The 3,850-nt window shown below is 36.2% G+C and overlaps 1 long non-coding RNA gene across 2 annotated transcripts; it reads right to left on the bottom strand.

The window, feature by feature from the left end:
- Positions 1-746: 746 nt before the first annotated feature.
- Positions 747-3,644, bottom strand: LOC115923540. Of its 2 annotated transcripts, none has more exons than XR_004063955.1 (3): positions 3,431-3,644; positions 2,039-2,205; positions 747-1,363 (listed from the first exon to the last, which is right to left on the bottom strand). It is a non-coding gene; the product is annotated as an uncharacterized LOC115923540 (long non-coding RNA). The 2 variants fall into 2 exon arrangements; XR_004063954.1 differs by having other exon boundaries at positions 2,054-2,205; positions 3,431-3,639.
- Positions 3,645-3,850: the final 206 nt, after the last annotated feature.

Here is a 3,850-nt window from a genome sequence, read left to right as displayed (position 1 = left end):
TTAGCACAAAGAGATACATTCTATTGCTAATGTCACAACATTCATTTGGCACGTTTGAAACTCCTGGGGGGAGTTTCACAAAATATTAATTTAACTTAAATTTTAAAAGCGAATTCAATAAAGGTAAGCCATATAGTGCTCTCAAAATCACAGATACAATCCAAGAATTTTATACTTTTAACTACCAAAAAATTCTCAAACCACAAAGATATTTATGGTTTTCTTTGAAGGCGCCACTGTGTGTCACTCTTTAACACTTCATTCTCCCAATAAATTTTTGAATTTTCCCCAAACCGTTTTTCCATGAAAATAAGATATAAAACAGGCCTTTAAAAATCTAAGGTATTAGAGCCAATTCTTTTCTTTGTGATGATTTACATTCACCTAAAATTAAATTAAATTATAATAATATAGTTGGAAGAATTAAGGAATCGATCAGATCAGTTGTTCCCAATTTTTATCATCAATAATGGTCTTTTTTCACTCAAACTTTCAGATTATCTTTAAGTGTACATATAGCATTGAAGTCAATACCTTAGCACAATTGTCTCTCATCTGAACAATTTTACCACGTCCCGTTAAGGCTTGCTCAGATATGATGCTGCAAAACAGTCAAAATCGCAGAGTTTTTTAAATGCTGACATAGAGTTCAATACGCTTTACATAGTGTATATTATTAAAAAGAGCTCACTGAATTTGCGCAGTCCAAAACATACAAAGACACGCACCGGTAGGTCCTTTGTTGCCATTCACTTTACACATAAAACCAAACTGCATCATTTTTGAAATTTGTTGGAGGTTCACGTGCCGTACCTGAACAAGTCTTAATTGCTTAATAATGGATTCGATTTGTATTGCATTTACCTCACTCAATTTTTCTCTATTACCAACTTACAATGTATATATAATTTGCAACATGTTTTAAGAACTGATATGAAGTGGATGGGGTGGGGGAGGGGGGTGAGCATGAGACATTATGAAACAGGTCAACTTTATGAATAGTAATTACAAATATCCTCAAAATACTGGAATCTTTTAGACTTTTACCCAAATCGTTATTATGTCAGTTCGTAAATCCTGTAATTCATTAAAATTGCAAGTAACATGACTGGAAATTTCAGTTCTACAGCTTATCCATTCAGGTTTGTGGCTACACCTCACCCCTCCCCCTCCCCCAATCTCTCTCTATAAAGTATAATGAAGTGAAAAAATAACCTTTCTCTAGCAGTAAAGCTATCGGGTGAGTGTAGATCAAATTTTGCGAAATATTCCACTTCAGCTTGGACTTGTGGGTTAGCTTTTGGGTGGAATCTCCTGCATTATGCACTGTTTTCAGATCCAAGGAACATAGACGCAAGGAATTCTAATGCATGAATAAAGCAAAAAGAAAGGAATACAATTTAAGAAAAACTTTCATATATTTTAAAACTGGAACGTAAATAATTAATTCTGTCAGAAAAGTACTGCTTGGTAAGATTTATCAGAAATAATTTCTTATTGCTCACAAACATAAAGTCAACACACCTTTGGGTTTTAAACATTTGTGGGCAATGCAAAACGTGATTCAGGAATTTGTTTGGTTAATTATCAATACAATTCTAGTTTCAGGGATGCCAGTTAGAATTGATCAGAGGACCTGAAAAATCACCTAGAATGAGCTAGCTTGTACACAAAAAACCTAAACTATGGTATGAAAATAACTCCTCAGGGCCTGAATTCAGGCTATTGCCTGAAAACTGGCATTCCTGTAGTTTGCTGATGAGGGTAGAATGAAAGCTCCTTGACCTATGCTGAAGGGTAAAAAAACACTGTTTGAAACTCACATAATATTGTCGGTTATTGCAACATACCTGCAGGTTTTAGTGATCTAAAATTAATTGAATTATAAATATATTTGAAACTTAGGACAAATAACTGAAATAAGCCTTTCAAATGAAATGAACCATTATGTAGTGTCTAATTCGTCAGTGTCTCAGTGATCATGCACAATATGACAAATAAATGTACAGAAATAATACAAGTACATGTACACATTTACCGATAATGGCTTCACCTGTTTCAAGAGGCTGCTGATCCTTAGGGAAGTAGGGAACATCCACAAGGTTGAGAGAAAGTAGCATTTTCTGCATGGTTTCACATCAATATACTGAGGCCACAATGTGCTTTGAATCCACTTCTTTGACGAAAGATGTTAAAAAAAGATGCCTACAAATAAATGAGAAAATGAATAAAGTTAAAACAAAATGAAAGGTTGATAATGTATGCATGTGCAACACAAATACTACAAGCTTCTTTGAACAGCCTGTGGGGAAAGAATTTTGGTTACCATTTACAGCCGACTATTTCCAGATAAGATTTCTGTATACGGTAGCCTATAAGCTAAATTTGCTGTCTAAAGACTGTAGAAACAAATTGTTTAAGGTTACATGTTTGTGACACAAGTCACTGCTTTATTCCTCTACGTATCGACACGCAATGTTCAATTTTCAAACATCTGGGCCTGGGCCGGTACTATAGTACACTTTCTCACAGGTTTCACTGTAAACCGCTGCACATTACAAGTGCATACCGATGGTGGTTGCGGGCGGGTGCACGCCTGTGTGAAGTTATCTACCGTACAATGAGGAGGTAGATCACTTCACGCAGACTTACGTGCCCCCGCAACCCTCCATCTGTATGCACTTGTATTGTGCAGCGGTTTGCCGTGCAACCTGTCAGAAAGTGTATTCTACAATCAACGTTTTTCCCGAAAAATACTCCCCCCAAAATAAGAAAAATTGACCAGAAACAGGTTAGAAACATAACGACTTTTAAATCATGACTGGCATTATTTGAACATTTCATGAATATTTGCTTGATTTGGGGTAGGCCGATCTAGACCTATGTTTAAGATTTTTAGGACTCTCACCGGCCACGCCATGGGTCACTGGTCAAAAAGTCTGGATATGATTCTGAACTAGTAGTAGATCTACAGTATTGCTTGGAATAAAGGAGTGACTGCATGTATTATCCATCTTAGTGTGACTTAGCAGTAGATCTAGACCTACCTAGTGCCAAAACTTTCATCAGTTTGCTTCTCTTATTTTTCTGCTTTCTTTCAGTTTTAGAGCAGTTGTATAATACTATATTCGAGTTAGATTTCCCTTTAAAGCCATGCAGCCCATGTGTAGGCAAATGAGTAAACTTTTTTGCTTTAAATGATGCCCCATGCCATGCATCCCATCAATCAAAACCCTACATAAAAATACATATATGGGATCATACATTTCGAATCTAGTCAGCAAAAGTTGAAAGTCCGAGCTCACTATCACTGACATAAGATCATGCATTACAGTAACAAAGAGTCTACATATCAATTTTTCAGAATAAAAAACAGTAACTATAGATTTATGTACTTTTCGTAAATAAATTAGGTAATTCTAGGACTTACCCATACTGTAAATTTGCAGGAGAAAACTGGAGTATTCAGGAGGAGGATACTTCTTGCAACGGCTTTTTCACTCTGAATTCAAATACATTACATACACATCGTGCAATGCAATGCATTGTAGTCCTACGCATTGCCTTGAGTGCTGAATGTACCTGTACACACACGTACGTACACATTCCCGTTTGAAATAGCAAACTAGATGCGAGCATGTATAGTCTTGATCGATATTGCAGACTTTGGTGTGAAATTGGTCCACTATTAATGACTAATGACATTTGAGGGGGGGGGGGGGGGGGGGGGGGGGGGGGGGTTCCCTATTTTTAATTCTGATAATTGCCCTATTTACTTTGACTTATGCTCATATTAGATGTTGTAGTCTTAACCCAATTATTATCTTGAAAAAAAAAAGTTATTAGAGAC

This window comes from Strongylocentrotus purpuratus, unplaced genomic scaffold (assembly GCF_000002235.5).
Source record: "Strongylocentrotus purpuratus isolate Spur 01 unplaced genomic scaffold, Spur_5.0 spur5_scaffold_14, whole genome shotgun sequence".
Classification (NCBI taxonomy): Eukaryota; Metazoa; Echinodermata; class Echinoidea; order Camarodonta; family Strongylocentrotidae; genus Strongylocentrotus; species Strongylocentrotus purpuratus.
Note: the sequence above shows the minus strand (reverse complement) of the source record. Positions and strands in the feature narration are given on the sequence as shown.